This window comes from Ranitomeya imitator, chromosome 1 (assembly GCF_032444005.1).
Source record: "Ranitomeya imitator isolate aRanImi1 chromosome 1, aRanImi1.pri, whole genome shotgun sequence".
Lineage (NCBI taxonomy): Eukaryota > Metazoa > Chordata > Amphibia > Anura > Dendrobatidae > Ranitomeya > Ranitomeya imitator.
This window is the reverse complement of record NC_091282.1, coordinates 898,094,137-898,119,700: the sequence shown is the minus strand read 5'-3', so window position 1 is coordinate 898,119,700 and position 25,564 is coordinate 898,094,137. Positions and strand designations below refer to the sequence as shown.

General features: G+C 41.6%; 1 non-coding gene across 1 annotated transcript; it reads right to left on the bottom strand.

Annotated features, from left to right (window-relative positions):
• Positions 1-649: 649 nt before the first annotated feature.
• On the bottom strand, positions 650-721 carry TRNAA-UGC (transfer RNA alanine (anticodon UGC)). The gene has a single exon. It is a non-coding gene; the product is annotated as a tRNA-Ala (tRNA).
• Between the last annotated feature and the right edge of the window lie 24,843 nt (positions 722-25,564).

Sequence of the window (25,564 nt, the reverse complement as noted above, 5' to 3'; positions counted from 1 at the left end):
GAATCCACCTAACTGTAGCCTTGTCAATCCCATACTTGAGATATACTATATCTACTGCTTTTCCCTGATCCACCCTGTCAGTGATTCCATCATAGAAGGTAATTAGATTAGTCTGGCATGACTTGTTTGCTACAAACCCATGCTTGCTCTAGTTAATTACTGTATTCTTATCCAATTATTTACATACATGTTGTTTAATAATATTTTCAAAATTCTTTCCTGGCATAAAAGTAATGCTCACTGGCCTGTAAATTCCTGGCTTCATCTTCTTCTCCTTTTTTGATGATATGGATAGTAACATAGTAACATAGTTAGTAAGGCCGAAAAAAGACATTTGTCCATCCAGTTCAGCCTATATTCCATCATAATAAATCCCCAGATCTACGTCCTTCTACAGAACCTAATTGTATGATACAATATTGTTCTGCTCCAGGAAGACATCCAGGCCTCTCTTGAACCCCTCGACTGAGTTCGCCATCACCACCTCCTCAGGCAAGCAATTCCCTAACAGTAAAGAATCCTCTTCTATGTTGGTGGAAAAACCTTCTCTCTTCCAGACGCAAAGAATGCCCCCTTGTGCCCGTCACCTTCCTTGGTATAAACAGATCCTCAGCGAGATATTTGTATTGTCCCCTTAAAACCCAGGCCATGGAGATGCCGGGGATTGAACCCGGGGCCTCACACATGCAAAGCGTGTGCTCTACCACTGAGCTACATCCCCGCTATTTTAGCTACATCCCCGCTATTTTAGCTACATCCCCGCTATTTTCTATAAAATTTCCCTTTCTCCAATCTTTTGGGACTTCTCCTGTTCTCCGGGATTTTTTCAAAATTCTGGGTTGTGGTTCTGAAATTTTCTCTGCTAACTCTTCCAGTACCCTAGGATGTAATTCATCTGGACCAGAAGATTTAAATTCATTTAAATTAGCTAAGTGTTCCCTCACCATCTCTCTGTTTTTAGATAGTGTGGATTCTATTAGTCATTCGATAGCACCAAGAGGATCAATCAATGCTACAATTTCTTTCTTAGAGAACACAGATGCAAAATAGGAATTCAAAAATTTGGCCTGCTCAACATCATTTTTGACCACTTCACCATTTTCGTCCTGTAAAAATCCTATAGCATCTTTGACTTTCTTTTGCTTTTGGAATACCCCCCAAATCCTTTTTTCTGCTCTTAGTCTCTTTGCAAGCCTCACTTCATTACTGGCTTTAGCTCTTTTAATGCTTGCCCTGGATTCCCTGCAAACATCATTATATTCTTCTTTATATATGTCCCCCTCTTTCCATTTAATATACCTTTTTTTCCTTTTTAACAAGTAGTTAAGTTCTGTGTTCATCCATCCTGGTCTCTTTAAAAGCTTCCAATCCTATCTTCCTTTTGGGATTGTTACTGATTATGCAGTGAGAATTCCATTTAGCAAAATATCCCATCGTTCTTAGACATTTCTGCCCTTTAGAACATCCAGTCATTGGACCTTTCCTACACTCTTTCGAAGTCCATTAAAATCTGCCTTTCTGAAGTCCAACCTTAAAGTTTGAGTCCTTGCTGATCTCCCTTCTCGTCTAATCCAAAATTTGAGGATGGCATGATCGCTGCCTCCTAAATTCCGTGCCACCTTTATTTTCTCAACCATTTCCTCTCTGTAGGTAAGAATTAGGTCCAAGATTGCAGATCCTCTTGTTCTCTCTTCAACATTTTGAAAAATAAAGTTGTCATCAAGAGAATATAAGAATTTTATCGATCCATTACTTTTGCCTGAGAGAGATTCCTCACAAATATCTGGATAGTTAAAATCTCCCATGATCACAATTTCGTACTTTTTCAGAACAGAGACATCTGATGTAAAAAGAGTTCATCAATATCTTCAGTCTGTTTAGATGGCCTAGAGTACACACCTACAATAGTGCCCTTTCTGTTCATCTCTCCTTCTATTCTTATCAAAAACAGTTTCTACAGAGCTACCAGTCTCTGAAGCTTGTTACTCTGTAGAGATATATGTTTTCCTAACATACAGTTCAAGACCTCCTCCCCTCTTGTTAATCATGATTCTAATAGAAAGTTGTAGCCTTCAAGCTTTGCATTCAAATCATGTGTATCATCCCACCAAGTTTCAGCAATGCCTATGACACAATATGCCTCTTTCTGTGTTAGCGGCTTCAATTCTCCTAGTTTGTTTCCCATGCTCTGTACATTTTAGTTTGTAGTTGGTTTCTCTTGCTCTTATATTTTCAATCAGATTTTGCTGATTTTGTTTATTATTTCCACTTCTATTAGCAGGAGTCTCAAAAGAATTCATTAGCTGCATATTTTTTCCTGGCTGCATATTTCCCATCCCATATTGCTCTAGTTTACAGCTCTCCTGAAGAGTGTAGGAAGGCCAAATATGTGTTTTCCTATTTTTGTAAGATGCAACCCATATCTATCAAGGAGTCCATCATACATGTAAATCACTCCATGGTCAAGAAACCCAAAATGTTGCTCATGGCACCATCGATGTAGCCAGTTGTTCACCTGTACAATTCTGTTTAATATCCTTGGTCCTCCACTGGGAGGATGGATGAGAAGACAACCTGCACTACCAATTTCTTGACTTTCTGGCCTTATTCATGCCACAGGCAGCATGAATTAGATAATGGCTGTGTCATTGTAGATGTGTATGTTTGTTTGTTTTTTAATCTTTGGGATTTCAAAGAAAATATACTTTTAAAAGTTGGAAAGCAGCTATGTGTATTGGATGGCTTCTCCTCGCCATACTCTATTGTGTCCTTTGATTGTAAGGTTTCTTTTTATATACAGTATATACCTAGAGAAAGATCTGTCAGTCTAGGGCGGTAAGGCAAGGTGGTGCCCAACAGAGACCTGCTTTGGAATAGTAATAGTAAACCATAGTAAACCATCCAGCTTTTGAAAGTATGCTTTCTCGAAAACACTGCAGCATTTCAGAGTGAAACATGGCTGCAATAACATAGAGTGTCTGACTCTGCTGCCTGTGGTTTCGGCAGCATGAATCTCCCAATAGGTTCCCTTTAAAACCAGGGATTCAAGCTTGAGGAGGATAATTTGCATATTCCAGGTGCCTTCTGGGAAAAGCGAAGAGTCTCCCTCAGCAAGAAGATCGTTGGGTACAGCCGGGACCAGCTGCTTGGAAAGCATCACCAAACCAGGGATTCAAGCTTGAGGAGGATAATTTGCATATTCCAGGTGCCTTCTGGGAAAAGCGAAGAGTCTCCCTCAGCAAGAAGATCGTTGGGTACAGCTAGGACCAGCTGCTTGGAAAGCATCACCAAACCAGGGATTCAAGCTTGAGGAGGATAATTTGCATATTCCAGGTGCCTTCTGGGAAAAGCGAAGAGTCTCCCTCAGCAAGAAGATCATTGGGTACAGCCGGGACCAGCTGCTTGGAAAGCATCACCAAACCGCGCGCCTTACGGCGTGCAAATTTTTGCCTTTAGGACATTATTGCAAGAAAGCTTGGCTGAGTAGATTACACAAGAAGGAAAACACACAGCAAGTCAGCAGGATCTAGGAGCAACATGGCAGATGTGACAACCTACATGGTGAGCTGCAGCATGTGCTACATGTTCACAGATCGACCAGAAGAAGAATCCAATTTCACCTGTCAGAAGTGTAGACTAGTGGCCCTTTTAGAAGAAAAGTTGCGGGGTCAGGAAGAAAGAATAGCAACTTTGAAACTCATCAAAGAGAATGAAGACTTCCTAAACAGAACAGAAGCATCTCTACTTGTCACAGAAGGTGAAAAAAGTGTCAGAGAACCTCCAAAAGCAGATGAGTGGAAGCATGTGACCAAAAGAAGCAAGAAGACCATGGAGAAATCACCAAACCACACAACTGAAGAACCGATATCAAATCTTTGTAGAGGATGAAGATGGCACACCTAAGGATGAAGCAATACCAGCAAGCAAAAAAGAAAAGGGCACACAGCAACAAGTGACAGCAAAAAGTACAGCCAAGAAGCAACGAAGAGTGGTGGTGGTGGGAGACTCACTACTGAGAGGCACAGAAGCAGCCATCTGCAGACCGGACATAACCGCAAGAGAAGTATGCTGCCTTCCAGGTGCGATGATCAAGGATGTGACCGATAGGATACCAAAGCTCTTCAGCTCCAAGGACGTCCACCCATTTCTTCTGATACATGTTGGCACCAATGACACGGCAAGGAAGGACCTAGCGACAATCTGCAAGAACTTTGAAGAGTTGGGGAATAAAGTAAAGGAACTGGATGCACAGGTAGTTTTTTCTTCCATCCTTCCAGTAGACGGGCATGGCACCAGGAGATGGAACAGGATCCTTGATGCGAACAACTGGCTAAGACGATGGTGCAGACAACAAGGATTCGGATTCCTGGACCACGGTGTGAATTACTTGTACGATGGACTCCTCGCCAGAGACGGACTACACCTCAACAAACCTGGGAAACACACATTCGCCAGAAGACTCGCTACACTCAACAGGAGGGCATTAAACTAGAAGAAGAGGGGACGGGAAGAAAAACATTAAACTCGAACAAAGAAGACCCAGGAAAACATACTCAGAAGCGAGGTAAGAACATTTCTAAAACAATCCACAGCGAGGAGATTGGTACAAAACAAAATCCTCTAAACTGCATGCTCGCAAACGCCAGAAGCCTGACAAACAAGATGGAAGAACTAGAAGCAGAAATATCTACAGGTAACTTTGACATAGTGGGAATAACCGAGACATGGTTAGATGAAAGCTATGACTGGGCAGTTAACTTACAGGGTTACAGTCTGTTTAGAAAGGATCGTAAAAATCGGAGAGGAGGAGCGGTTTGTCGCTATGTAAAGTTTTGTCTAAAGTCCACTTTAAGGGAGGATATTAGCGAAGGGAATGAGGATGTAGACTGGTAGACTGGGACAATATCCTCAGAAATAAGAATACAGATAATAAATGGGAAATGTTTAAGAACATCCTAAATAGGCAGTGTAAGCGGTTTATACCTTGTGGGAATAAAAGGACTAGAAATAGGAAAAACCCAATGTGGCTAAACAAAGAAGTAAGACAGGCAATTAACAGTAAAAAGAAAGCACTTGCACTACTAAAGCAGGATGGCACCATTGAAGCTCTAAAAAACTATAGGGAGAAAAATACTTTATCTAAAAAACTAATTAAAGCTGCCAAAAAGGAAACAGAGAAGCACATTGCTAAGGAGAGTAAAACTAATCCCAAACTGTTCTTCAACTATATCAATAGTAAAAGAATAAAAACTGAAAATGTAGGCCCCTTAAAAAATAGTGAGGAAAGAATGGTTGTAGATGACGAGGAAAAAGCTAACATATTAAACACCTTCTTCTCCACGGTATTCACGGTGGAAAATGAAATGCTAGGTGAAATCCCAAGAAACAATGAAAACCCTATATTAAGGGTCACCAATCTAACCCAAGAAGAGGTGCGAAACCGGCAAAATAAGATTAAAATAGATAAATCTCCGGGTACGGATGGCATACACCCACGAGTACTAAGAGAACTAAGTAATGTAATAGATAAACCATTATTTCTTATTTTTAGCGACTCTATAGCGACAGGGTCTGTTCCGCAGGATTGGCGCATAGCAAATGTGGTGCCAATATTCAAAAAGGGCTCTAAAAGTGAACCTGGAAATTATAGGCCAGTAAGTCTAACCTCTATAGTTGGTAAAATATTTGAAGGGTTTCTGAGGGATGTTATTCTGGATTATCTCAATGAGAATAACTGTTTAACTCCATATCAGCATGGGTTTATGAGAAATCGCTCCTGTCAAACCAATCTAATCAGTTTTTATGAAGAGGTAAGCTATAGGCTGGACAACGGTGAGTCATTGGACGTGGTATATCTCGATTTTTCCAAAGCGTTTGATACCGTGCCGCACAAGAGGTTGGTACACAAAATGAGAATGCTTGGTCTGGGGGAAAATGTGTGTAAATGGGTTAGTAACTGGCTTAGTGATAGAAAGCAGAGGGTGGTTATAAATGGTATAGTCTCTAACTGGGTCGCTGTGACCAGTGGGGTACCGCAGGGGTCGGTATTGGGACCTGTTCTCTTCAACATATTCATTAATGATCTGGTAGAAGGTTTACACAGTAAAATATCGATATTTGCAGATGATACAAAACTATGTAAAGCAGTTAATACAAGAGAAGATAGTATTCTGCTACAGATGGATCTGGATAAGTTGGAAACTTGGGCTGAAAGGTGGCAGATGAGGTTTAACAATGATAAATGTAAGGTTATACACATGGGAAGAAGGAATCAATGTCACCATTACACACTGAATGGGAAACCACTGGGTAAATCTGACAGGGAGAAGGACTTGGGGATCCTAGTTAATGATAAACTTACCTGGAGCAGCCAGTGCCAGGCAGCAGCTGCCAAGGCAAACAGGATCATGGGGTGCATTAAAAGAGGTCTGGATACACATGATGAGAGCATTATACTGCCTCTGTACAAATCCCTAGTTAGACCGCACATGGAGTACTGTGTCCAGTTTTGGGCACCGGTGCTCAGGAAGGATATAATGGAACTAGAGAGAGTACAAAGGAGGGCAACAAAATTAATAAAGGGGATGGGAGAACTACAATACCCAGATAGATTAGCGAAATTAGGATTATTTAGTCTAGAAAAAAGACGACTGAGGGGCGATCTAATAACCATGTATAAGTATATAAGGGGACAATACAAATATCTCGCTGAGGATCTGTTTATACCAAGGAAGGTGACGGGCACAAGGGGGCATTCTTTGCGTCTGGAGGAGAGAAGGTTTTTCCACCAACATAGAAGAGGATTCTTTACTGTTAGGGCAGTGAGAATCTGGAATTGCTTGCCTGAGGAGGTGGTGATGGCGAACTCAGTCGAGGGGTTCAAGAGAGGCCTGGATGTCTTCCTGGAGCAGAACAATATTGTATCATACAATTATTAGGTTCTGTAGAAGGACGTAGATCTGGGGATTTATTATGATGGAATATAGGCTGAACTGGATGGACAAATGTCTTTTTTTGGCCTTACTAACTATGTTACTATGTTACTATGATGTCGAGTCCATATGGGTCGAAATTCATGGAGGGAAAAATGGTAACAAAATTCTCATTGGGGTCTGTTACAAACCCCCAAATATAACAGAAATCATGGAAAGTCTACTTCTAAAGCAGATAGATGAAGCTGCAACCCATAATGAGGTCCTGGTTATGGGGGACTTTAACTACCCGGATATTAACTGGGAAACAGAAACCTGTGAAACCCATAAAGGCAACAGGTTTCTGCTAATAACCAAGAAAAATTATCTTTCACAATTGGTGCAGAATCCAACCAGAGGAGCAGCACTTTTAGACCTAATACTATCTATTAGACCTGACAGAATAACAAATCTGCAGGTGGTCGGGCATCTAGGAAATAGCGACCACAATATTGTACAGTTTCACCTGTCTTTCACTAGGGGGACTTGTCAGGGAGTCACAAAAACACTGAACTTTAGGAAGGCAAAGTTTGACCAGCTTGGAGATGCCCTTAATCTGGTAGACTGGGAAAATATACTCAGAAATAAGAATACAGATAATAAATGGAAAATGTTTAAGAACATCCTAAATAGGCACTGTAAGTGGTTTATACCTTGTGGGAATAAAAGGACTAGAAATAGGAAAAACCCAATGTGGCTAAACAAAGAAGTAAGACAGGCAATTAACAGTAAAAAGAAAGCTACTAAAGCAGGATGGCACCATTGAAGCTCTAAAAAACTATAGGGAGAGAAATACTTTATCTAAAAAACTAATTAAAGCTGCCAAAAAGGAAACAGAGAAGCACATTGCTAAGGAGAGTAAAACTAATCCCAAACTGTTCTTCAACTATATCAATAGTAAAAGAATAAAAACTGAAAATGTAGGCCCCTTAAAAAATTGTGAGGAAAGTATGGTTGTAGATGATGAGGAAAAAGCTAACATATTAAACACCTTCTTCTCCACGGTATTCACAGTGGAAAATGAAATGCTAGGTGAAATCCCAAGAAACAATGAAAGCCCTATATTAAGGGTCACCAATCTAACCCAAGAAGAGGTGCGAAACCAGCTAAATAAGATTAAAATAGATAAATCTCCGGGTCCAGATGGCATACACCCACGAGTACTAAGAGAACTAAGTAATGTAATAGATAAACCATTATTACTTATTTTTAGGGACTTTATAGCGACGGGGTCTGTTCCGCAGGACTGGCGCATAGCAAATGTGGTGCCAATATTCAAAAAGGGCTCTAAAAGTGAACCTGGAAATTATAGGCCAGTAAGTCTAACCTCTATTGTTGGTAAAATATTTGAAGGGTTTCTGAAGGATGTTATTCTGGATTATCTCTATGAGAATAACTGTTTAACTCCATATCAGCATGGGTTTATGAGAAATCGCTCCTGTTAAACCAATCTAATCAGTTTTTATGAAGAGGTAAGCTATAGGCTGGACCACGGTGAGTCATTGGATGTGGTATATCTCGATTTTTCCAAAGCGTTTGATACCGTGCCATGCAAGAGGTTGGTACACAAAATGAGAATGCTTGGTCTGGGAGAAAATGTGTGTAAATGGGTTAGTAACTGGCTTAGTGATAGAAAGCAGAGGGTGGTTATAAATGGTATAGTCTCTAACTGGGTTGCTGTGACCAGTGGGGTACCGCAGGGGTCGGTATTGGGACCTGTTCTCTTCAACATATTCATTAATGATCTGGTAGAAAGTTTACACAGTAAAATATCGATATTTGCAGATGATACAAAACTATGTAAAGCAGTTAATACAAGAGAAGATAGTATTCTGCTACAGATGGATCTGGATAAGTTGGAAACTTGGGCTGAAAGGTGGCAGATGAGGTTTAACAATGATAAATGTAAGGTTATACACATGGGAAGAAGGAATCAATATCACCATTACACACTGAACGGGAAACCACTGGGTAAATCTGACAGGGAGAAGGACTTGGGGATCCTAGTTAATGATAAACTTACCTGGAGCAGCCAGTGCCAGGCAGCAGCTGCCAAGGCAAACAGGATCATTGGGTGCATTAAAAGAGGTCTGGATACACATGATGAGAGCATTATACTGCCTCTGTACAAATCCCTAGTTAGACCGCACATGGAGTACTGTGTCCAGTTTTGGGCACCGGTGCTCAGGAAGGATATAATGGAACTAGAGAGAGTACAAAGGAGGGCAACAAAATTAACCCCTTCATGACCCAGCCTATTTTGACCTTAAAGACCTTGCCGTTTTTTGCAATTCTGACCAGTGTACTTTTATGAGGTAATAACTCAGGAACGCTTCAATGGATCCTAGCGGTTCTGAGATTGTTTTTTTGTGACATATTGGGCTTCATGTTAGTGGTAAATTTTAGGTCAATAAATTCTGTGTTTATTTGTGATAAAAACGGAAATTTGGCGAAAATTTTGAAAATTTCGCAATTTTCACATTTTGAATTTTTATTCTGTTAAACCAGAGAGTTATGTGGCACAAAATAGTTAATAAATAACATTTCCCACACGTCTACTTTACATCAGCACAATTTTGGAAACAAAATTTTTTTTTGCTAGGAAGTTATAAGGGTTAAAATTTGACCAGCGATTTCTCATTTTTACAACGAAATTTACAAAACCATTTTTTTTAGGGACCACCTCACATTTGAAGTCAGTTTGAGGGGTCTACATGGCTGAAAATACCCAAAAGTGACACCATTCTAAAAACTGCACCCCTCAAGGTGCACAAAACCACATTCCGGAAGTTTATTAACCCTTCAGGTGCTTCACAGCAGCAGAAGCAACATGGAAGGAAAAAATGAACATTTAACTTTTTAGTCACAAAAATTATTTTTCAGCAACAATTTTTTTATTTTCCCAATAGTAAAAGGAGAAACTGAACAACGAAAGTTGTTGTCCAATTTGTCCTAAGTACGCTGATACCTCATATGTGGGGGTAAACCACTGTTTGGGCGCACGGCAGGGCTTGGAAGGGAAGGAGCGCCATTTGACTTTTTGAATGAAAAATTGGCTGCACTCTTTAGCGGACACCATGTAACGTTTGGAGAGCCCCTGTGTGCCTAAAAATTGGAGCTCCCCCACAAGTGACCCCATTTTGGAAACTAGACGCCCCATGGAACTTATCTAGATGCATAGTGAGCCCTTTAAACCCCCAGGGGCTTCACAAATTGATCCGTAAAAATGAAAAAGTACTTTTTTTTCACAAAAAAATTCTTTTAGCCTCAATTTTTTCATTTTCACATGGACAACAGGATAAAATGGATCCTAAAATTTGTTGGGCAATTTCTCCTGAGTACACCGATACCTCACATGTGGGGGTAAACCACTGTTTGGGCACATGGTAAGGCTCGGAAGGGAAGGAGCGCCATTTGACTTTTTGAATGAAAAATTATCTCCATCGTTAGCGGACACCATGTCGCGTTTGGAGAGACCCTGTGTGCCTAAACATTGGAGCTCCCCCACAAGTGACCCCATTTTGGAAACTGGACCCCCCAAGGAACTTATCTAGATGCCTAGTGAACACTTTAAACCCTCAGGTGCTTCACAAATTGATCCGTAAAAATGAAAAAGTACTTTTTTTTCACAAAAAATTTCTTTTTGCCTTAATTTTTTCATTTTCACATGGGCAATATGATAAAATGGATCCTAAAATTTGTTGAGCAATTTCTCCCGAGTACGCCGATACCTCATATGTGGGGGTAAACCACTGTTTGGGCACACGGCAGGGCTCGGAAGGGAAGGCGCGCCTTTTGACTTTTTGAATGGAAAATTAGCTCCAATTGTTAGCGGACACCATGTCGCGTTTGGAGAGCCCCTATGTGCCTATGCATTGGAGCTCCCCCACAAGTGACCCCATTTTGGAAACTAGACCCCCCAAGGAACTTATCTAGATGCATACTGAGCACTTTAAACCCCCAGGTGCTTCACAGAAGTTTATAATGCAGAGCCATGAAAATAAAAAATAATTTTTCTTTTCTCAAAAATGATTTTTTAGCCTGGAATTTCCTATTTTGCCAATGGTAATACGAGAAATTGGACCACAAATGTTGTTGTCCAGTTTGTCCTGAGTACGCAGATACCCCATATGTGGGGGTAAACCACTGTTTGGGCGCACGGCAGGGCTCAGAAGGGAAGGCACGCCATTTGGCTCTTTAAATGGAAAATTAGCTCCAATCATTAGCGTACACCATGTCGCGTTTGGAGAGCCCCTGTGTGCCTAAACATTGGAGATCCCCCACAAATGACCCCATTTTGGAAACTAGACCCCCAAAGGAACTAATCTAGATGTGTGGTGAGCACTTTGAACCCTCAAGTGCTTCACAGAAGTTTATAACACAGAGCCATGAAAATAAAAAAAAAAAATTATTTTCTCAAAAATGATTTTTTAGCCCGCAATTTTTTATTTTCCCAAGGGTAACAGGAGAAATTTGACCCCAAAAGTTGTTGACCAGTTTCTCCTGAGTACGCTGATACCCCATATGTGGGGGTAAACCCCTGTTTAGGCACATGCTGGGGCTCGGAAGTGAAGTAGTGACGTTTTGAAATGCAGACTTTGATGGAATGCTCTGCGGGCGTCACGTTGCGTTTGCAGAACCCCTGATGTGGCTAAACAGTAGAAACCCCCCACAAGTGACCCCATTTTGGAAACTAGACCCTGAAAGGAACTTATCTAGATGTGAGGTGAGCACTTTGAACCCCCAAGTGTTTCACAGAAGTTCATAACACAGAGCAGTGAAAATAATAAATACGTTTTCTTTCCTCAAAAATAATTTTTTAGCCCAGAATTTTTTAATTTTCCCAAGGGTAACAGGAGAAATTTGACCCCAATATTTGTTGTCCAGTTTCTCCTGAGTACGGTGATACCCCATATGTGGGGGTAAACTACTATTTGGGCACTTGCCGGGGCTCGGAAGTGAAGTAGTGACGTTTTGAAATACAGACTTTGATGGAATGCTCTACGGGCGTCACGTTGCGTTTGCAGAGCCCCTGATGTGGCTAAACAGTAGAAACCCCCCACAAGTGACCCCATTTCGGAAACTAGACCCCGAAATGAAATTATCTAGATATGTGGTGAGCACTTTCAACCCCCAAGTGCTTCACAGAAGTTTATAACGCAGGGCCGTGAAAATAATAAATACGTTTTCTTTCCTCAAAAATAATTTTTTAGCCTAGAATTTTTTATTTTCCCAAGGGTTACAGGAGAAATTGGACCACAAAAGTTGTTGTCCAGTTTCTCCTGAGTAAGCTGATACCCCATGTGTGGGGGTAAACCACTGTTTGGGCACACGTCGGGGCTCAGAAGGGAAGTAGTGACTTTTGAAATGCAGACTTTGATGGAATGGTCTGCGGACGTCACGTTGCGTTTGCAGAGCCCCTGGTGTGCCTAAACAGTAGAAACCCCCCACAAGTGACCCCATTTTGGAAACTAGACCCCCCCAAGGAACTTATCTAGATATGTGGTGAGCACTTTGAACCCCCAAGTGCTTCACAGACGTTTACAACGCAGAGCCGTGAAAATAAAAAATAATTTTTCTTTCCTTAAAAATGATGTTTTAGCAAGCAATTTTTTATTTTCTCAAGGGTAACAGGAGAAATTGGACCCCAGTAATTGTTGTGCAGTTTGTCCTGAGTACGCTGGTACCCCATATGTGGGGGTAAACCACTGTTTGGGCACACGTCGGGGCTCGGAAGTGAGGGAGCACCATTTGACTTTTTGAATACAAGATTGGCTGGAATCAATGGTGGCGCCATGTTGCGTTTGGAGACCCCCTGATGTGCCTAAACAGTGGAATCCCTTCAATTCTAACTCCAACACACCCCTAACCCTTATCCCAACTGTAGCCATAACCCTAATCACAACCCTAACCCCAACACACCCCTAACCACAACACTAACCCCAACACACCCCTAACCCTAACCACAACCCTAATTCCAACCCAACCCTAACCCTAAGGCTATGTGCCCACTAGGGTTAAGCGAAACAAGTCGAACATTTTCAAAAGTCGCCGACTTTTGACGAAGTCGAGTTTCATGAAACCCGATCCGACCCCTGTGCGTTGTCGGCCATGCGGTACGCGACTTTCGCGCCAAAGTCGCATTTCAATTACGCGAAAAGCGCCATTTCTCAGCCAATGAAGGTAAACGCAGAGTGTGGGCAGCGTGATGACATAGGTCCTGGTCCCCACCATCTTAGAGAAGGGCATTGCAGTGATTGGTTTGCTGTCTGCGGCGTCACAGGGGCTATAAAGGGGCGTTCCCGCCGACCGCCATCTTACTGCTGCTGATCTGAGCTTAGGGAGAGGTTGCTGCCGCTTCGTCAGAAGCAGGGATAGCGTTAGGCAGGGTACATTAACCACCAAACCGCTTGTGCTGTAGCGATTTGCACTGTCCAACACCACCTTCGGTGTGCAGGGATAGTGGAAGCTACATTTTTTTTTTCTCAGCGCTGTAGCTCATTGGGCTGCCCTAGAAGGCTCCCTGATAGCTGCATTGCTGTGTGTACGCCGCTGTGCAAACCAACTGCTTTTTTCAAAGCACAAATCCTGTTGTTCCTTCCTTTCTGCACAGCTATCTTGTTTGTTTGTCCACACTTTTTATTTAATTTGTGCATCAGTCCACTCCTTATTGCTGCCTGCCATACCTGGCTGAGATTACTGCAGGGAGATAGTAATTGAAGGACAGTTCCTTTTTTTTTTTTTGTGGGAGATTAAGATTGGCATTTCTGCTAGAGTGCCATCCCTGTCTGTGCCATCTCTCACTCAGTGGGCCATAGAAAGCCTATTTATTTTTTTGCTTGATTTGGGTTCTAAAATCTACCTGAAAAAATCACTACATCAATCAGTGGGAGAAAAATATTGGCCTCAGGGCTTGTGTGCCACTCCTGACTCCTGTGTGTGCCATCTCTCAGTCAGTGGGCCATAGAAAGCCTATTTATTTTTTTGCTTGATTTGGGTTCCAAAATCTGCCTGAAAAAATCACTACATCAATCAGTGGGAGAAAAATATTGGCCTCAGGGCTTGTGTGCCACTCCTGACTCCTGTGTGCATCATCACTCACTCAGTGGGCCATAGAAAGGCTATTTTTTTTTTTGCTTTATTTGGGTTCTAAATTCTACCTGAAAAAATCAATAAATCAATCAGTGGGAGATTAATATTGGCCTTTGGGCTTGTGTGCCAGTCCTAAGCGTGCCAGCTCTCTCACAAATAGTGGGCCATAGAAAGCCTATTTTTTTTTTTTTTTTTGGTTTTATAAATTCTCCCTGAAAAAAAAAAGGGAGATTAATATTGGCCTTTGGGCTTGTGTGCCAGTCCTAAGCGTGCCATCTCTCTCTCTCAGATAGTGGGCCATAGAAAGCCTATTTATTATTTTTTTTTATTGGGTTTATAAATTTTCCCTGAAAAAAAAAAAAAAAAAGTGGGAGATTAATATTGGCCTCTGGGCTTGTGTGCCAGTCCTGAGCGTGCCATCTCTCTCACAAATAGTGGGCCATAGAAAGCCTATTTATTTATTTTTTTTGGTTTTATAAATTCTCCCTGAAAAAAAAAAAGGGAGATTAATATTGGCCTTTGGACTTGTGTGCCAGTCCTAAGCGTGCCATCTCTCTCTCTCAGATAGTGGGCCATAGAAAACCTATTTATTATTTTTTTTATTGGGTTTATAAATTTTCCCTGAAAAAAAAAAAAAAAAAAGTGGGAGATTAATATTGGCCTCTGGGCTTGTGTGCCAGTCCTGAGCGTGCCATCTCTCTCACAAATAGTGGGCCATAGAAAGCCTATTTATTTATTTTTTTTTGGTTTTATAAATTCTCCCTGAAAAAAAAAGGGAGATTTATATTGGCCTTTGGGCTTGTGTGCCAGTCCTAAGCGTGCCATCTCTCTCTCTCAGATAGTGGGCCATAGAAAGCCTATTTATTATTTTTTTTATTGGGTTTATAAATTTTCCCTGAAAAAAAAAAAAAAAGTGGGAGATAAATATTGGCCTCTGGGCTTGTGTGCCAGTCCTGAGCGTGCCATCTCACTCACAAATAGTGGGCCATAGAAAGCCTATTTATTTATTTTTTTTTGGTTTTATAAATTCTCCCTGAAAAAAAAAGGGAGATTAATATTGGCCTTTGGGCTTGTGTGCCAGTCCTAAGCGTGCCATCTCTCTCTCTCAGATAGTGGGCCATAGAAAGCCTATTTATTATTTTTTTATTGGGTTTATAAATTTTCCCTGAAAAAAAAAAAAAAAAGTGGGAGATTAATATTGGCCTCTGGGCTTGTGTGCCAGTCCTGAGCGTGCCATCTCTCTCACAAATAGTGGGCCATAGAAAGCCTATTTATTTATTTTTTTTGTGTTATAAATTCTCCCTGAAAAAAAAAAAGGCGATTAATATTGGCCTTTGGGCTTGTGTGCCAGTCCTAAGCGTGCCATCTCTCTCTCTCAGATAGTGAGCCATAGAAAGCCTATTTATTTTTTTGGTTGATTTGGGTTCTAAATTCTACCTGAAAAAATCAATAAATCAATCAGTGGGAGAAAAATATTGGCCTCTGGGCTTGTGTGCCACTCCTGACTCCTGTGTGCATCATCTCTCACACAGTGGGCCATAGAAAGCCTATTTTTTGTTTTATTTGTTTTCTAAATTCTCCCTGAAAAAATCATTTCATTTTATTTGGTTTCTAAATTCTTCCTGAAAAAATCATTTTTTTTTATTATTTTTTTTTTCTAAAGTCTCCCTGAAAAAAAAAAAAAATCAAATCAGTGGGAGATTAATATTGCCCTTTCTGCTTGTGTGCCAGTCTTGACTCCTGGGTGTGCCATCTCTCTCTCTCTCTCCAATTGTGGGCCATAGAAAGCCTATTATTTTTTTAGCTTGATTTGGGTTCCAAAATGTACCTGAAAAAATCACTACATCAATCATTGGGAGAAAAATATTGGCCTCTGGGCTTGTGTGCCACTCCTGACTCCTGTGTGCGTCATCTCTCACTCAGTGGGCCATAGAAAGCCTATTTTTTGTTTTATTTGTTTTCTAAATTCTCCCTGAAAAAATCATTTTATTTTATTTGGTTTCTAAATTCTTCCTGAAAAAATCATTTTTTTTTATTATTTTTTTTTTCTAAAGTCTCCCTGAAAAAAAAAAAAAAATCAAATCAGTGGGAGATTAATATTGCTCTTTCTGCTTGTGTGCCAGTCTTGACTCCTGGGTGTGCCATCTCTCTCTCTCTCTCCAATTGTGGGCCATAGAAAGCCTATTATTTTTTTAGCTTGATTTGGGTTCCAAAATCTACCTGAAAAAATCACTACATCAATCATTGGGAGAAAAATATTGGCCTCTGGGCTTGTGTGCCACTCCTGACTCCTGTGTGTGCCATCTCTCAGTCAGTGGGCCATAGAAAGCCTATTTATTTTTTTGCTTGATTTGGGTTCCAAAATCTACCTGAAAAAATCACTACATCAATCAGTGGGAGAAAAATATTGGCCTCAGGGCTTGTGTGCCACTCCTGACTCCTGTGTGCATCATCACTCACTCAGTGGGCCATAGAAAGCCTATTTTTTTTTTTGCTTTATTTGGGTTCTAAATTCTACCTGAAAAATCAATAAATCAATCAGTGGGAGATTAATATTGGCCTTTGGGCTTGTGTGCCAGTCCTAAGCGTGATATCTCTCTCACAAATAGTGGGCCATAGAAAGCCTATTTTTCTTTTTTTTTGGTTTCATAAATTCTCCCTGAAAAAAAAAAGGGAGATTAATATTGGCCTTTGGGCTTGTGTGCCAGTCCTAAGCGTGCCATCTCTCTCACAAATAGTGGGCCATAGAAAGCCTATTTATTTATTTTTTTTGGTTTTATAAATTCTCCCTGAAAAAAAAAAGGGAGATTAATATTGGCCTTTGGGCTTGTGTGCCAGTCCTAAGCGTGCCATCTCTGTCTCTCAGATAGTGGGCCATAGAAAGCCTATTTATTATTTTTTTTATTGGGTTTATAAATTTTCCCTGAAAAAAAAAAAAAAAGTGGGAGATTAATATTGGCCTCTGGGCTTGTGTGCCAGTCCTGAGCGTGCCATCTCTCTCACAAATAGTGGGCCATAGAAAGCCTATTTATTTATTTTTTTTTGGTTTTATAAATTCTCCCTGAAAAAAAAAGGGAGATTAATATTGGCCTTTGGGCTTGTGTGCCAGTCCTAAGCGTGCCATCTCTCTCTCTCAGATAGTGGGCCATAGAAAGCCTATTTATTATTTTTTTTATTGGGTTTATAAATTTTCCCTGAAAAAAAAAAAAAAGTGGGAGATTAATATTGGCCTCTGGGCTTGTGTGCCAGTCCTGAGCGTGCCATTTCTCTCACAAATAGTGGGCCATAGAAAGCCTATTTATTTATTTTTTTTTGGTTTCATAAATTCTCCCTGAAAAAAAAAGGGAGATTAATATTGGCCTTTGGGCTTGTGTGCCAGTCCTAAGCGTGCCATCTCTGTCTCTCAGATAGTGGGTGTTAGGGGTCGAGTTCCCGCTTCTGCACTGGGGGAATCTCGAGCCACTTCCGCTGCGGTCTCCCATTCTTGTCCAGCCGCAGTGGAGCCTGCTCAGCAAGGACGTCGGTCCCAGCGTCTTGCTCATTCTCACTCTGTTCAGAGAGTTAGTGCTGCTTCTCCAGTCTCTGCCATTAAAGTCAGTACTGGTCAGCAGCGAGCGGACTTCTCTGGGACTAAGTCCTTGTCTGCATGTACTGAGCATGCCCAGCGTAAGGTCTCCCGTTGGAGATCGAGGGTCATGTGCTCAGGCTCTGCAGCACATTCCATTGGTCCTCTTGGCAGGTCCTAGAAGGGCAAAAGTGCTGTGGCCACTTCCTGTGCTGCTCCTATATAAACTGCGCATGACCGCACGGCCATGCGCTAGTATTGTCTTGTTATTATGTGTGTGTGTAGATGGATGTATGTCGAAGGATGAAAGCTCCTAAATATCCCTCCCTAGTGTTGTTGACTGTTCGCGGATGATGGTAGCTATCTAGCGCCCGACTTGCCATCTACACGATACACACATCTCAGCGTCCTATAGCTGTGCCTGCCAGTACGGCGCCGTGCGCTTGCCTTGCGCTTTCCATACCCGAGTCTGGGTGGTTAGTGGCGTCCGTTAGTGCGGCATCGCTCGCACTCTTGTGCACATATTTGTCCTAAGGTTCTCTACACACCCAGTTGCGGTGTTACGCCAGCAAGGGTCTAATCGGGCTTCAATCCCTTCTGGGGTTAAGTCCGCTGACCACTTGCTCGCGCTCTAGTGCGGTACTGCGGTCCTGTGAGTTAACAGGATCGCTTTCTTCACGCTGGGTGAGGTTTAACCCACGCGTGTATACTTTAGTGTACCGCCATATTGTCTGCCAATTACTAGCAGCAGGTCTCCACCTGCACGGTGGACCCCGGACTGCGAACGCACCTTTATCATCTGTCTTGGTGCGTTCCGCCAGTCCTAACAGTGGGCCATAGAAAGCCTATTTATTATTTTTTTTATTGGGTTTATAAATTTTCCCTGAAAAAAAAAAAAAAAAGTGGGAGATTAATATTGGCCTCTGGGCTTGTGTGCCAGTCCTGAGCGTGCCATCTCTCTCACAAATAGTGGGCCATAGAAAGCCTATGTATTTATTTTTTTTTGGTTTTATAAATTCTCCCTGAAAAAAAAAGGGAGATTAATATTGGCCTTTGGGCTTGTGTGCCAGTCCTAAGCGTGCCATCTCTCTCTCTCAGATAGTGGGCCATAGAAAGCCTATTTATTATTTTTTTTATTGGGTTTATAAATTTTCCCTGAAAAAAAAAAAAAAAGAGTGGGAGATTAATATTGGCCTCTGGGCTTGTGTGCCAGTCCTGAGCGTGCCATTTCTCTCACAAATAGTGGGCCATAGAAAGCCTATTTTTTTTTTTTTTTTTGGTTTTATAAATTCTCCCTGAAAAAAAAGGGAGATTAATATTGGCCTTTGGGCTTGTGTGCCAGTCCTAAGCGTGCCATCTCTGTCTCTCAGATAGTGGGCTATAGAAAGCCTATTTATTATTTTTTTTATTGGGTTTATAAATTTTCCCTGAAAAAAAAAAAAAAAGTGGGAGATTAATATTGGCCTCTGGGCTTGTGTGCCAGTCCTGAGCGTGCCATCTCTCTCACAAATAGTGGGCCATAGAAAGCCTATTTATTTATTTTTTTTGTGTTATAAATTCTCCCTGAAAAAAAAAAGGCGATTAATATTGGCCTTTGGGCTTGTGTGCCAGTCCTAAGCGTGCCATCTCTCTCTCTCAGATAGTGAGCCATAGAAAGCCTATTTATTTTTTTGGTTGATTTGGGTTCTAAATTATACCTGAAAAAATCAATAAATCAATCAGTGGGAGATAAATATTGGCCTCTGGGCTTGTGTGCCACTCCTGACTCCTGTGTGCGTCATCTCTCACACAGTGGGCCATAGAAAGCCTATTTTTTGTTTTATTTGTTTTCTAAATTCTCCCTGAAAAAATCATTTTATTTTATTTGGTTTCTAAATTCTTCCTGAAAAAATCATTTTTTTTTATTATTTTTTTTTCTAAAGTCTCCCTGAAAAAAAAAAAAATCAAATCAGTGGGAGATTAATATTGCCCTTTCTGCTTGTGTGCCAGTCTTGACTCCTGGGTGTGCCATCTCTCTCTCTCTCTCCAATTGTGGGCCATAGAAAGCCTATTATTTTTTTAGCTTGATTTGGGTTCCAAAATGTACCTGAAAAAATCACTACATCAATCATTGGGAGAAAAATATTGGCCTCTGGGCTTGTGTGCCACTCCTGACTCCTGTGTGCGTCATCTCTCACTCAGTGGGCCATAGAAAGCCTATTTTTTGTTTTATTTGTTTTCTAAATTCTCCCTGAAAAAATCATTTTATTTTATTTGGTTTCTAAATTCTTCCTGAAAAAATCATTTTTTTTTTATTATTTTTTTTTTCTAAAGTCTCCCTGAAAAAAAAAAAAAAATCAAATCAGTGGGAGATTAATATTGCTCTTTCTGCTTGTGTGCCAGTCTTGACTCCTGGGTGTGCCATCTCTCTCTCTCTCTCTCTCCAATTGTGGGCCATAGAAAGCCTATTATTTTTTTAGCTTGATTTGGGTTCCAAAATCTACCTGAAAAAATCACTACATCAATCATTGGGAGAAAAATATTGGCCTCTGGGCTTGTGTGCCACTCCTGACTCCTGTGTGTGCCATCTCTCAGTCAGTGGGCCATAGAAAGCCTATTTATTTTTTTGCTTGATTTGGGTTCCAAAATCTACCTGAAAAAATCACTACATCAATCAGTGGGAGAAAAATATTGGCCTCAGGGCTTGTGTGCCACTCCTGACTCCTGTGTGCATCATCACTCACTCAGTGGGCCATAGAAAGCCTATTTTTTTTTTTTGCTTTATTTGGGTTCTAAATTCTACCTGAAAAATCAATAAATCAATCAGTGGGAGATTAATATTGGCCTTTGGGCTTGTGTGCCAGTCCTAAGCGTGCCATCTCTCTCACAAATAGTGGGCCATAGAAAGCCTATTTTTTTTTTTTTTTGGTTTTATAAATTCTCCCTGAAAAAAAAAAGGGAGATTAATATTGGCCTTTGGGCTTGTGTGCCAGTCCTAAGCGTGCCATCTCTCTCTCTCAGATAGTGGGCCATAGAAAGCCTATTTATTATTTTTTTTATTGAGTTTATAAATTTTCCCTGAAAAAAAAAAAAAAAAAGTGGGAGATTAATATTGGCCTTTGGGCTTGTGTGCCAGTCCTAAGCGTGCCATCTCTCTCACAAATAGTGGGCCATACAAAGCCTATTTTGTTTTTTTTGGTTTTATAAATTCTCCCTGAAAAAAAAAAAGGAGATCAATATTGGCCTTTGGGCTTGTGTGCCAGTCCTAAGCGTGCCATCTCTCTCACAAATAGTGGGCCATAGAAAGCCTATTTATTTTTTTTTTTGGTTTTATAAATTCTCCCTGAAAATAAAAAGGGAGATTAATATTGGCCTTTGGGCTTGTGTGCCAGTCCTAAGCGTGCCATCTCTGTCTCTCAGATAGTGGGCCATAGAAAGCCTATTTATTATTTTTTTTATTGGGTTTATAAATTTTCCCTGAAAAAAAAAATAAAAAAAGTGGGAGATTAATATTGGCCTCTGGGCTTGTGTGCCAGTCCTGAGCGTGCCATCTCTCTCACAAATAGTGGGCCATAGAAAGCCTATTTATTTTTTTTTTTGTGTGTGTTATAAATTCTCCCTGAAAAAAAAAAGGGCGATTAATATTGGCCTTTGGGCTTGTGTGCCAGTCCTAAGCGTGCCATCTCTCTCTCTCAGATAGTGAGCCATAGAAAGCCTATTTATTTTTTTGGTTGATTTGGGTTCTAAATTCTACCTGAAAAAATCAATAAATCAATCAGTGGGAGATAAATATTGGCCTCTGGGCTTGTGTGCCACTCCTGACTCCTGTGTGCGTCATCTCTCACACAGTGGGCCATAGAAAGCCTATTTTTTGTTTTATTTGTTTTCTAAAGTCTCCCTGAAAAAATCATTTTATTTTATTTGGTTTCTAAATTCTTCCTGAAAAAATCATTTTTTTTTATTATTTTTTTTTTCTAAAGTCTCCCTGAAAAAAAAAAAATCAAATCAGTGGGAAATTAATATTGCCCTTTCTGCTTGTGTGCCAGTCTTGACTCCTGGGTGTGCCATCTCTCTCTCTCTCTCCAATTGTGGGCCATAGAAAGCCTATTATTTTTTTAGCTTGATTTGGGTTCCAAAATGTACCTGAAAAAATCACTACATCAATCATTGGGAGAAAAATATTGGCCTCTGGGCTTGTGTGCCACTCCTGTGTGCGTCATCTCTCACTCAGTGGGCCATAGAAAGCCTATTTTTTGTTTTATTTGTTTTCTAAATTCTCCCTGAAAAAATCATTTTATTTTATTTGGTTTCTAAATTCTTCCTGAAAAAATCATTTTATTCTATTTTTTTTTTTTCTAAAGTCTCCCTGAAAAAAAAATAAAAAATCAGTGGGAGATTAATATTGCCCTTTCTGCTTGTGTGCCAGTCTTGAATCCTGGGTGTGCCATCTCTCTCTCTCTCTCTCCAATTGTGGGCCATAGAAAGCCTATTATTTTTTTAGCTTGATTTGGGTTCCAAAATCTACCTGAAAAAATCACTACATCAATCATTGGGAGAAAAATATTGGCCTCTGGGCTTGTGTGCCACTCCTGACTCCTGTGTGCGTCATCTCTCACTCAGTGGGCCATAGAAAGCCTATTTTTTGTTTTATTTGTTTTCTAAATTCTCCCTGAAAAAATCATTTTATTTTATTTGGTTTCTAAATTCTTCCTGAAAAAATAATTTTTTTTTATTATTTTTTTTTTCTAAAGTCTCCCTGAAAAAAAAAAAAAAAAATCAGTGGGAGATTAATATTGCCCTTTCTGCTTGTGTGCCAGTCTTGACTCCTGGGTGTGCCATCTCTCTCTCTCTCTCCAATTGTGGGCCATAGAAAGCCTATTATTTTTTTTGCTTGATTTGGGTTCCAAAATCTACCTGAAAAAATCACTACATCAATCATTGGGAGAAAAATATTGGCCTCTGGGCTTGTGTGCCACTCCTGACTCCTGTGTGCATCATCTCTCACTCAGTGGGCCATAGAAAGCCTATTTTTTGTTTTATTTGTTTTCTAAATTCTCCCTGAAAAAATCATTTTATTTTATTTGGTTTCTAAATTCTTCCTGAAAAAATCATTTTTTTTAATTTTGTTTCTAAAGTCTCCCTGAAAAAAAAACAAAAAAAAATAAAAAAAAACAGTGGGAGATTAATAATTACATTTGTGCTTCAGTGACAGTCCTGCGTGTGTGGCATCTCTCTCATTTGTTGCCACCAAAAGCAGAGTGTGTAACATTGTGCCTGATTTTCGTTGTGGTCTCACCCACCTGTAAAGGGGTAGCTAAATCATACTGAAGTTATAGCTCACCGTGTAAGTTGTGTGACAGCAACAAATACCGTTAGTTTGGTTACGTTTTTAAAACAATGAGGAAGTCTGGTGGAAGAGGTCGTGGCCGGGGGCGTTCATTGTCAGCTGGTAATGAGGGTAGTGGTACTGGTGGAGCATCAGGTGGTCGTGGGAAAAAAAATATTGCACCTAAGTCTGGAGCTGTGGAGCCAGGTTTGTCGTCTGGCTACACAAGGCCTCGAACGCTCCCTTTTCTGGTAGTAGGAAAACCGCTTTTAAAGCCGGAGCAGCAAGAGCAAGTTTTGGCTTATCTTGCTGACTCAGCCTCTAGCTCTTTTGCCTCCTCTCGTGAAACTAGTAAATGTAAAAGCAGCGCGTCGTTAGTGGATGTTCACGGTCAGGGACAAGTCGCTTCCTTGTCCTCTTCAGCAAAAACAACAACAGAGAAGAATGCAGCAGGCGACACAACGGGTTACTCCATGGAGCTCTTTACACATACCGTCCCTGGCTTAGAAAGTGAAGCAGTTAACAGTCCATGCCCATTACAAGTTGAATCTGACATGGAGTGCACTGATGCACAGCCACAGCCAGACTACTATGCTGGTCCTTTGACTCAGACCACAACATTGCCCTCGCAGGGTAATGATCAAGAATCAGACCCTGATGAGACTATGTTGCCCCATCACGAACGCTATACCACCGACCGACACGGTGACACAGACGAAGTTGCACACGAGCTACAAGAAGAGGTAATAGATGACCCAGTTCTTGACCCCGATTGGCAGCCATTGGGGGAACAGGGTGCAGGCGGCAGCAGTTCTGAAGCGGAGGAGGAGGGGCCGCAGCAGGCATCAACATCGCAACAGGTTCCATCTGCTGGGCCCGTATCTTGCCCAAAACGCGTGGCAAAGCCAAAACCTGTTGGAGGACAGCGTGGCCATCCGGTTAAAGCTCAGTCTGCAATGCCTGAAAAGGTATCCGATGCTAGAAAGAGTGCAGTCTGGCATTTTTTTAAACAACATCCAATTGATCAGCGCAAAGTCATCTGTCAAAAATGTTCAACTACCTTAAGCAGAGGGCAGAATCTGAAAAGTCTCAATACAAGTTGCATGCATAGACATTTAACCACCATGCATTTGCAAGCTTGGACTAACTACCAAACATCCCTTAAGGTTGTAGCACCCTCGGCCAATGAAGCTAGTCATCAACGCAACATCCCTTCCGGCAGTGTAGGGCCACCATTTTCCGCACCACCTGCAGTATCTGTGCAGGTTTCTTTGCCAGGCCAAAGCAGTCAGGGTCAGGGAATCACCAGTTTCGTACTAGGAAACACTGCATCTAGGGCACCGGCGGCAACAATACCATCTCCCACCGTCTCTCAGTCTGCCATGTCCACCGGCACCCCCGCTAGTTCCACGATCTCCAGCTCTCCAGTCCAGCTCACCCTACATGAGACTATGGTTAGAAAAAGGAAGTACTTAGCCTCGCATCCGCGTACACAGGGTTTGAACGCCCACATAGCTAGACTAATCTCGTTAGAGATGATGCCCTACCGGTTAGTTGAAAGCGATGCTTTCAAAGCCCTGATGGACTACGCTGTACCACGCTACGAGCTACCCAGTCGACACTTTTTTTCCAGAAAAGCCATCCCAGCCCTCCACCAGCATGTTAAAGAGCGCATCATCCATGCACTCAGGCAATCTGTGAGCACAAAGGTGCACCTGACAACAGATGCATGGACCAGTAGGCATGGCCAGGGACGTTACGTGTCCATCACGGCACACTGGGTGAATGTTGTGGATGCAGGGTCCACAGGGAACAGCAATTTTGGGACAGTTGGCTGTAGCCGTTCGCACCCCCTCCTCCTCCTCCTCATCCTCCTGCAGAAGCGAGAGCTCGTCCACAGACCGCAGTCGCACAACCACTCCATCCGCAGCTGCCACTGTTGCACACCAGGTCTCCCATTATGGGGCAGCTACTGGCAAACGTCAGCAGGCTGTATTGGCTATGAAGTGTTTGGGCGACAACAGACACACCGCGGAAGTTCTGTCCGAGTTCTTGCAGAAAATAACGCAGTCGTGGCTGGGCACTGTAGATCTTGAGGCAGGCAAGGTAGTGAGTGATAACGGAAGGAATTTCATGGCTGCCATCTCCCTTTCCCAACTGAAACACATTCCTTGCCTGGCTCACACCTTAAACCTGGTGGTGCAGTGCTTCCTGAAAAGTTATCCGGGGTTATCCGACCTGCTCCACAAAGTGCGTGGACTTTGCTCACATATCCGCCGTTCGCCCGTACACTCCAGCCGTATGCAGACCTATCAGCGTTCTTTGAACCTTCCCCAGCATCGCCTAATCATAGACGTTGCAACAAGGTGGAACTCAACACTGCACATGCTTCAGAGACTGTGCGAACAGAGGCGGGCTGTTATGTTTTTGTGGGAGGATACACATACACGGGCAGGCAGTAGGATGGCAGACATGGAGTTGTCAGGTGTGCAGTGGTCGAAGATTCAAGACATGTGTCAAGTCCTTCAGTGTTTTGAGGAATGCACACGGCTGGTTAGTGCAGACAACGCCATAATAAGCATGAGCATCCCCCTAATGCGTCTGCTGATGCAAAGTTTGACGCACATAAAG